This window comes from Eurosta solidaginis, chromosome X (genome assembly GCF_040869045.1).
Source record: "Eurosta solidaginis isolate ZX-2024a chromosome X, ASM4086904v1, whole genome shotgun sequence".
Classification (NCBI taxonomy): domain Eukaryota; kingdom Metazoa; phylum Arthropoda; class Insecta; order Diptera; family Tephritidae; genus Eurosta; species Eurosta solidaginis.
The window spans coordinates 17,604,610-17,615,005 of NC_090324.1; positions in this window are offsets into that span (position 1 = coordinate 17,604,610).

Consider the following 10,396-nt stretch of genomic DNA (forward strand, 5'->3'; position numbering starts at 1 on the left):
ATTGTCATTGAGCCTTGATACGTGTGCAAAGTTTCAATCAAACTTATGGCCATTCAAAGTGATAATAAGGCCAATTGACCTTATGGCCGTTCACCTTATGTCACCACACCATCACATTAATGCATTGTCATCAAGCATTGATACGTGTGCAAAGTTTCAATCAAACTTGTGGCCATTCAAAGTGATAATAAGGCCAATTGACCTTATTGCCGTTCACCTTATGTCACCACACCATCACATTAAAGCATTGTCATCGAGCCTTGATACGTGTGCAAAGTTTCAATCAAACTTATGGCCATTCAAAGTGATAATAAGGCCAATTGACCTTATGGCCATTGACCTTATGTCACCGCACCATCACATTAATGCATTGTCATCGAGCCGTGATACGTGTGCAAAGTTTCAATCAAACTTATGGCCATTCAAATTGATAATAAGGCCAATTGACCTTATGGCCGATGACCTTATGTCACCAAACCATCACATTAATGCATTGTAATCGAGCCTCCATACGTACGCAAAGTCTCAATCAAACTTATGGCCATTCAAAGTGGTAATAAGGCCAATTGACCTTATGGCCATTGACCTTATGTCACCGCACCATCACATTAATGCATTGTCATGCAGCCTTGATACGTGTGCAAAGTTTCAATCAAACTTATAGCAATTCAAATTGATAATAAGGCCAATTGACCTTATGGCCGATGACCTTATGTCACCAAGCCATTACATTAATGCATTGTCATCGAGCCTTGATACGTGTGCAAAGTTTCAATCAAACTTATGGCCATTCAAAGTTGTAATAAGGCCAATAGACCTTATGGCCGTTGACCTTATGTCACCCCACCATCACATTAATGCATTGTCATCGAGCCTTGATACGTGTGCAAAGGTGCAATCAAAATTATGCCCATTCAAAGTGATAATAAGGACAATTGACCTTATGGCCGTTGACCTTATGTCACCACACCATCACATTAATGCGTTGTCATCGAGCTTTGATACGTGTGCAAAGTTTCAATCAAACTTATGGCCATTCAAATTGATAATAAGGCCAATTGACCTTATCGCCGATAACCTTACGTCACCAAACCATCACACTAATGCATTGTAATCGAGCCTCGATACGTACGCAAAGTTTCAATCAAACTTATGGCCATTCAAATTTATAATAAGGCCAATTGACCTTATGGCCCTTGCCTTATGTCACCACACCATCACACTTATGCATTGTCATCGAGCCTTGATACGTGTGCAAAGCTTCAATCAAACTAATGGCCATTCAAAGTGGTAATAACGCCAATTGACCTTATGGCCGTTGACCTTATATCACCACACCTTTACATTAATGCATTGTCATCGAGCCTTAATACGTGTGCAAAGTTTCAATCAAACTTATGCCCATTCAAAGTGGTAATAAGGCAAATTGACCTTATGTCACCGCACCATCACATTAATGCATTGTCATGGAGCCTTGATACGTGTGCAAAGTTTCAATCAAACTTATGGCCATTCAAATTGATAATAAGGCCAATTGACCTTATGGCCGATGACCTTATGTCACCAAACCATCACATTAATGCATTGTCATCGAGCCTTGATACGTGTGCAAAGTTTCAATCAAACTTATGGCCATTCAAAGTGGTAATAAGGCAAATTGACCTTATGTCACCGCACCATCACATTAATGCATTTTCATCGAGCCTTGATACGTGTGCAAAGTTTCAATCAAACTTATGGCCATTCAAAGTGATAATAAGGCCAATTGACCTTATGGCCGTTGACCTTATGTCACCACACCATCACATTAATGCATTGCCATCGAGCCTCGATACGTGTGCAAAGTTTCAATCACACTTATGGTCATTCAAAGTGATAATAAGGCCAATTGACCTTATGGCCGTTGACCTTATGTCACCACACCATCACACTAATGCATTGTCATCGAGCCTCGATACGTACGCAAAGTTTCAATCAAACTTATGGCCATTCAAAGTGGTAATAAGGCCAATTGACCTTATGGCCGATGACCTTATATCACCAAACCATCAGATTAATGAATTGTCATCGAGCCTTGATACGTGTGCAAAGTTTCAATCAAACTTATGGCCATTCAAATTGGTAATAAGGCCAATTGACCTTATGGCCGATGACCTTATATCACCAAACCATCAGATTAATGAATTGTCATCGAGCCTTGATACGTGTGCAAAGTTTCAATCAAACATATGGCCATTCAAAGTTGTAATAAGGCCAATTGACATTATGGCCGTTGACCTTATGTCACCGCACCATCACATTAATGCATTGTCATCGAGCCTTGATACGTGTGCAAAGTTTCAAACAAACTTATGGCCATTCAAATTTATAATAAGGCCAATTGACCTTATGGCCGATGACCTTATGTCACCAAACCATCACATTAATGCATTGTCATCGAGCCTCGATACGTACGCAAAGTTTCAATCACACTTATGGCCATTCAAAGTGGTAATAAGGCCAATTGACCTTATGGCCGTTGACCTTATGTCACCGCACCATCACATTAATGCATTGTCATCGAGCCTTGATACGTGTGCAAAGTTTCAATCAAACTTATGGCCATTCAAATTGGTAATAAGGCCAATTGACCTTATGGCCGATGACCTTATATCACCAAACCATCAGATTAATGAATTGTCATCGAGCCTTGATACGTGTGCAAAGTTTCAATCAAACATATGGCCATTCAAAGTTGTAATAAGGCCAATTGACATTATGGCCGTTGACCTTATGTCACCGCACCATCACATTAATGCATTGTCATCGAACCTTGATACGTATGCAATGTTTCAAATTAATCACACTTCTAGAAACCGGTGAAAATTAAGCTCAAAGATTCCGTTACATACAGGCCAAGCTATTAAAAGCGTGTTAAAAATATACACGGATATACTTGGTTTCAGCTTTTATATTTTTTGCAATGTTACACAACGACTTCTTGTAATATTGCGTGACTCGGTTAAAAGTATGTACGAAAATAAAAGTTTTTTTTTCAAAACGACAAAAATAAAACTAAATACCTTTCATAACATAACTTATACGTTCGATACGTATAGTATGAAGTGAATATTTTCTATAAAATGCATAATGAATGTTCATGAAGAGTCGTAGCATAATTGATCGTAAAAAGAGTGATAATCACTTGGAATCAACGCCTTAAAACTTTGTAAATCTCGGAACTTTTTTAAAGGCAGCTTCAATGGCTGCTCATGAAGACTTCTTATTTCGGTTGGAACTTTTTCGATTTTCATTCGTTGTGGTAATTTTACGCAGTCCTAATCATAATCAAGTTTATAAAAACTTCCAAATGAGGTATGCTTTAAACATTTAATATCTGTGACGCAACGGTCGCCTGATTTTAGTCCTGGTCTGATAGATTTGTAAAAATTTAAATCAGAATATTTTTTAAAAATTGTATGTCCAACATAATGAACCCCCTAAGGCCCATGGCTTGTTCGTGCTTCATTTATAAGCTTGAAAAATCTGCTGGCGCAAATAATTCTTTATATTTCTTTTTTTTCTCGATATTAGCATGAACGGAGTCGCATTGCATTTGAGTGTGACCAACGGCCAGGTATTTCAGGTATATTTTGCTGTTATACTTCTTTGCAAAATGTATTAATGCATTTGATAAAGTTACGTTTCTATTTTGTGCACCGCAGCCATCACTATACATGCTTATAGGAATATGATTTTCATTTACTTCAGTTTATAAAAAATGTAATATACAAGACGTAACGTTAGCATCCATTGCACCTTCACCTTCGTGCCATACGTAGCAAACTACTTTCGAATCTTTTAAATTATAAATTGTGAACTGGTGCCAGGCCAACTTCTGTTTAAAGCATTGGGCTCCTGCAACTATAAATTTGAGCAGCCTGAACATCCAACGTGAAGCAATGAATTTCTCCTTTGGCCTTTTTTATCTTCTTTCTTTTCTTTTCGAGCTCGATCTTTTGATCTCAAATGTGTTTGAAAAGTTCTCTCATCAATATGCTTATTTTTATAAGCATAACATATATTGCATTGGTCTTTTTTTGGTTTATAAAGTCCAATATTCATTTCATGTGCAACTTTTGGAAATGACTTATAACCAGTTTTTTCAGAATCTTAAATGTGATTCGCATTAATGAAGCTTTCAAATTGTTTGCAAACCTGTTTTATGGACGTATAAGTCAAGTCCATATATAATTTTTGTGTGTTTTGGCGGTAGTAATGGAAAGGAAATTTTTGGGACATTGTCCAAAAAAGATCGGGCATGTTCTAATTTTTTTAAGTTTAAATCATTTGTTCTTTTTTACCTACACCGTAACCGTTTTTTACTTTTAATGTATTTCGAACAAACAATTCTCCAATATCCAGTGTAGCTAAAAGAATTTTTTTGCAGACTTTAATTGTTTCACCATCAACTTTGAGATGACAAAGCATGGTTTACGTTCTCCTGACCGACTCCCCCTTCTACGGTTAACTGGAAAAACATTGACAAGTATATTTATCAATTATCTTTTTTGCTCCTATGACCATTTCTTTCCAGAAATACCTAAAAAGCACAGCTCTCTGTAAATCGGATATCGTTGCAAACTTGTTGTTGCCTCTAGCATTTGTGCATCGACATCGCTGTTTCAATTTTCTTTCACACCTTTTTTGCAAACCAATTCTCTCTCTCCTACATCTCTCTAAACTGAAATAACTTTTTCCTTGTTCCCTCGCTTTTTTAGTTTTTCTCTATTCCATTGTCCTCTGTTGCTTTGTCTTTTTTTTTTCTTAGTATGTGACAGCCACCCTAATGTTTCGTCTAGTATATGCTTGGATGGAGAATATAAACAACTGCTTGACTCTTCAAGAGAATTAACATGCCACTTGAAAAATCGATTGAAGTGTCAGGAGAAGTGATTTCAACGCTCGAATCGATATCAACAAAAATCCTGTTTTGTCATCTAACTTTTTATACTCAGCTGAGCAGAGCTCACAGAGTATATTAACTTTGTTCGCATAACGGTAATCCGTAACGGCATAAACTAATCGAGATAGATATAGACTTCTATATATCAAAATGATCTGGGTGAAAAAAGAAATTCATTTAGCCATGTCCGTCCGTCCGTCCGTCCGTCTGTCCGTCAGTCTGTAAACACGATAACTTGAGTATTTTTTAACTTTCTTGATGAAATTTGGTATGTAGGTTCCTGGGCGCTCATCTCAGATCGCTATTTAAAATGAACGAAATCGGACTACAACCACGCCCAATTTTTCGATATCGAAAATGTTGAAAAACAGATCAAGTGCGATAATTCATTACCAAAAACGGATAAAGTGATGCAACTTGGTAGGTGCGTTGACCTTATGACGCAAAATAGAAAATTAGTAAAATGTTGGACAATGGGCGTGGCACCGCCCACTTTTAAAAGAAGGTAATTTAAAAGTTTTGCAAGCTGTAATTTGGCAGTCGTTGAAGATATCATGATGAAATTTGGTATGCACGTTACTACTATTACTATATCTGTGCTAAATAAAAATAAATAATAGTTTAAAAAAACTAAAAAAACACGCTTTTATAGCTAACCGAACTAAAAAATAGAAAATAATTTTTAATTAAAAAGAGTTTATATAACAGTAGTAGAAGGTCAAACAATCATTTATAGTTAATCCCCTCAAAATAAAATTATAATAAAATTTAAGTTATTAACAGAATAATTTAATTCACAGTAAAAAGCGTGGGTTGCATTTGACTACATTTCATATCTGTCCTCTCAGATAGTTCCAACAGAATGATTGTAATATTCAATATCAAGCACCCCACGCTTTTTACTCTGAATTAAATTATTATCTTAATAACTTAAATTTTATTATAATTTTATTTTGAGGTGATTAACTATAAATGATTGTTTGACCTTCTACTACTGTTACATAAACTCTTTTTAATTGAAAATTATTTTCTATTTTTTAGTTCGGTTAGCTATAAAAGCGTGTTTTTTTAGTTTTTTAAATTATTTTTATTTTTAATATTTAGTTCAAGTAATTTTAAAAGTTTTAATCGAGAGTGATGAAACCTCGAAACGCCAGCGGTCCATGGATGAATCCAACCCCACGGCACCGAAAAGGGCCAAGACGCAGGGGGGCCGGTCGCGGAAATTGCTACGGGTCGGCAGATCATTGGCATTATAGACGAAAGCAGCGAAGATGGCGGGATCCCGAAACAACAGTGGAAGTGGATCGAGGCCGCGCTCGCTACTGTGGCCGTTAAGATTAAGAAAGACAACCCTGGTCCACCGCCATCTTACACCGATGCAGGGTGGTTCCAGGGCAATGTCAAGCTAATTGCCTGTGACGACGCCAGGTCGGTAAACCTCTATAGCGCCGCGGTCACGCTGATAGGGGTGGTATATCCGGGCGCGCGCCTCAAGGTAGTGGAGACGCGTGATATCCCCTCACGACCCAAGGCTAGAGCCTGGGTCCCAGTAACGCCAACGCACCCAGCTGACATCCTGGGCCTACTCCAGGAGTACAACCCGCCACAGGTTTGAAAGTCAACCCGGATAGAACCGAGCTTGTCCTCTTCACGAGGAGGTACAAAGTACCAAAGAAGAATTGGGGGTACGTTGTTAGCGTTTAGCGATCACGTCAAGTATTTGGGTGTCATTCTGGATAGGAAGCTATTATGGAGTGACCATATAGTGGAGCGATCCAAGAAGGTAGCAGCAGAGCTGTTCACCTGCAAGAGGGTAATTAGCACCTCCTGGGGATTCTCCCCTAAGGTGACCTACTGGATTTACACAGCCATTGTGCGCCCGATTCTTCTTTATGGGTCCTTGGTCTGGTGGCCTGCACTAGCTAAAAGTACCTATCTTAAAATGCTTCAAAAGGTGCAAATGAGTTCGGAGCTCTGCATTACCGGGGCTCTCGGCTCCACTCCAGATTCCGTTACATACATACATGGATACATAGATACATAGATAGATACAGGCCAAGCTAATAAAAGCGTGTTAAAAAGGGCTCCAATATGCTCTTTGTAGATGTGCCATGCATCCCCTTCTATCATTAATAAAGGAATGCATTCTTCGCAGTATGTGCAAGGTTTCAAATCTATGGCCATTTAGAGTGGTCATAAGTTCAATTGACCTTATGTCCGTTATCCTTATGTCACCCCACCATCACACTATTGCATTCTCATTGAGCCTGGATACGTGTGCAAAGTTTCAATCAAACTTATGGCCATTCAAAGTGAAAATAAGGCCAATTGACCTTATGGCCCTTGCCTTATGTCACCACACCATCACACTTATGCATTGTCATCGAGCCTTGATACGTGTGCAAAGCTTCAATCAAACTTATGGCCATTCAAAGTGGTAATAACGCCAATTGACCTTATGGCCGTTGACCTTATATCACCACACCATTACATTAATGCATTGTCATCGAGCCTTAATACGTGTGCAAAGTTTCAATCAAACTTATGCCCATTCAAAGTGGTAATAAGGCAAATTGACCTTATGTCACCGCACCATCACATTATTGCATTGTCATTGAGCCTTGATACGTGTGCAAAGTTTCAATCAAACTAATGTCCATTCAAAGTGATAATAAGGCCAACTGACCTTATGGCCGTTGACCTTATGTCACAAAACCATCACATTAAAGCATTGTAGTCGAGCCTCGATACGTACGCAAAGTTTCAATCAAACTTATGGCCATTCAAAGTGGTAATAACGCCAATTGACCTTATGGCCGTTGACCTTATGTCACCGCACCATCACATTAATGCATTGTCATCGAGCCTTGATACGTGTGCAAAGTTTCAATCAAACTTATGGCCATACAAATTTATAATAAGGCCAATTGACCTTATGGCCGATGACCTTATGTCACCAAACCATCACACTAATGCATTGTAATCGAGCCTCGATACGTACGCAAAGTTTCAATCAAACTTATGGCCATTCAAAGTGGTAATAAGGCCAATTGACCTTATGGCGGATGACCTTATGTCACCAAACCATCCCACTAATGCATTGTAATCGAGCCTCGATACGTACGCAAAGTTTCAATCAAACTTATGGCCATTCAAAGTTGTAATAAGGCCAATTGACCTTATGGCCGTTGACCTTATGTCACTGCACCATCACGTTAATGCATTGCCATTGAGCCTCGATACGTACGCAAAGTGTCAATCAAACTTATGGCCATTCAAAGTGGTAATAAGGCCAATTGACCTTATGGCCTTTGACCTTATGTCACCGCACCATCACACTAATGCATTGCCATCGAGCCTTGATACGTGTGCAAAGTTTCAATCAAACTTATGGCCATTCAAATTGTTAATAAGGCCAATTGACCTTATGGCCGATGACGTTATGTCACCAAACCATCACACCAATGCATTGTAATCGAGCCTCGATACGTACGCAAAGTTTCCATCAAACTTATGGTCATTCAAATTTATAATAAGGCCAATAGACCTTATGACCGATGACCTTATGTCACCAAACCATCACATTGATGCATTGTCATGGAGCCTTGATACGTGTGCAAAGTTGCAATCAAAATTAGGACCATTCAAAGTGATAATAAGGACAATTGACCTTATGGCCGTTGACCTTATGTCACCACACCACCACACTAATGCGTTGTCATCGAGCCTTGATACGTGTGCAAAGTTTCAATCAAACTTATGGCCATCCAAATTGATATTAAGGCCAATTGACCTTATGGCCGATGACCTTATGTCACCAAACCATCACACTAATGCATTGTCATCGAGCCTTGATACGTGTGCAAAGCTCCAATCAAACTTATGGCCATTCAAAGTGGTAATAAGGCCAATTGACCTTATGGCCGTTGACCTTATGTCAGCGCACCATCACATTAATGCATTTTCATCGAGCCTTGATACGTGTGCAAAGTTTCAATCAAACTTATGGCCATTCAAATTGATAATAAGGCCAATTGACCTTATGGCCGTTGACCTTATGTCATCGCACCATCACATTAATGCATTGTCATCGAGCCTTGATGCGTGTGCAAAGTTTCAATCAAACTTATGGCCATTCAAATTGATAATAAGGAAATTGACCTTATGGCCGATGACTTTATGTCACCAAACGATCACACTAATGCATTGTAATCGAGCCTCGATACGTACGCAAAGTTTCAATCAAGCCTATGGCCATTCAAATTTATAATAAGGCCAATTGACCTTATGGCCGTTGACCTTATGTCACCGCACCATCACATTAATGCATTGCCATGGAGCCTTGATACGTGTGCAAAGTTGCAATCAAAATTAGGGCCATTCAAAGTGATAATAATGACAATTGACCTTATGGCCGTTGACCTTATGTCACCACGCCACCACATTAATGCGTTGTCATCGAGCCTTAATACGTGTGCAAAGTTTCAATCAAACTTATGACCACTCAAAGTGGTAATAAGGCCAATTGACCTTATGGCCGTTGGCCTTATGTCACCGCACCATCACATTAATGCACTGTCATCGAGCCTTGATACGTGTGCAAAGTTTCAATCAAACTTATGGCCATTCAAATTGGTAATAAGGCAAATTGACCTTATGTCACCGCACCATCACATTAATGCATTTTCATCGAGCCTTGATACGTGTGCAAAGTTTCAATCAAACTTATGGCCACTCAAAGTGAAAATAAGGCCAATTGACCTTATGGCCGATGACCTTATGTCACCAAACCATCACACTAATGCATTTTCATCGAGCCTTGATACGTGTGCAAAGTTTCAATCAAACTTATGGCCACTCAAAGTGAAAATAAGGCCAATTGACCTTATGGCCGATGACCTTATGTCACCAAACCATCACACTAATGCATTGTAATCGAGCCTCGATACGTACGCAAAGTTTCAATCAAGCCTATGGCCATTCAAATTTATAATAAGGCCAATTGACCTTATGGCCGTTGACCTTATGTCACCGCACCATCACATTAATGCATTGCCATGGAGCCTTGATACGTGTGCAAAGTTGCAATCAAAATTAGGGCCATTCAAAGTGATAATAATGACAATTGACCTTATGGCCGTTGACCTTATGTCACCACGCCACCACATTAATGCGTTGTCATCGAGCCTTAATACGTGTGCAAAGTTTCAATCAAACTTATGACCACTCAAAGTGGTAATAAGGCCAATTGACCTTATGGCCGTTGGCCTTATGTCACCGCACCATCACATTAATGCACTGTCATCGAGCCTTGATACGTGTGCAAAGTTTCAATCAAACTTATGGCCATTCAAATTGGTAATAAGGCAAATTGACCTTATGTCACCGCACCATCACATTAATGCATTGTCATCGAGCCTTGATACGTGTGCAAAGTTTCAATCAAAC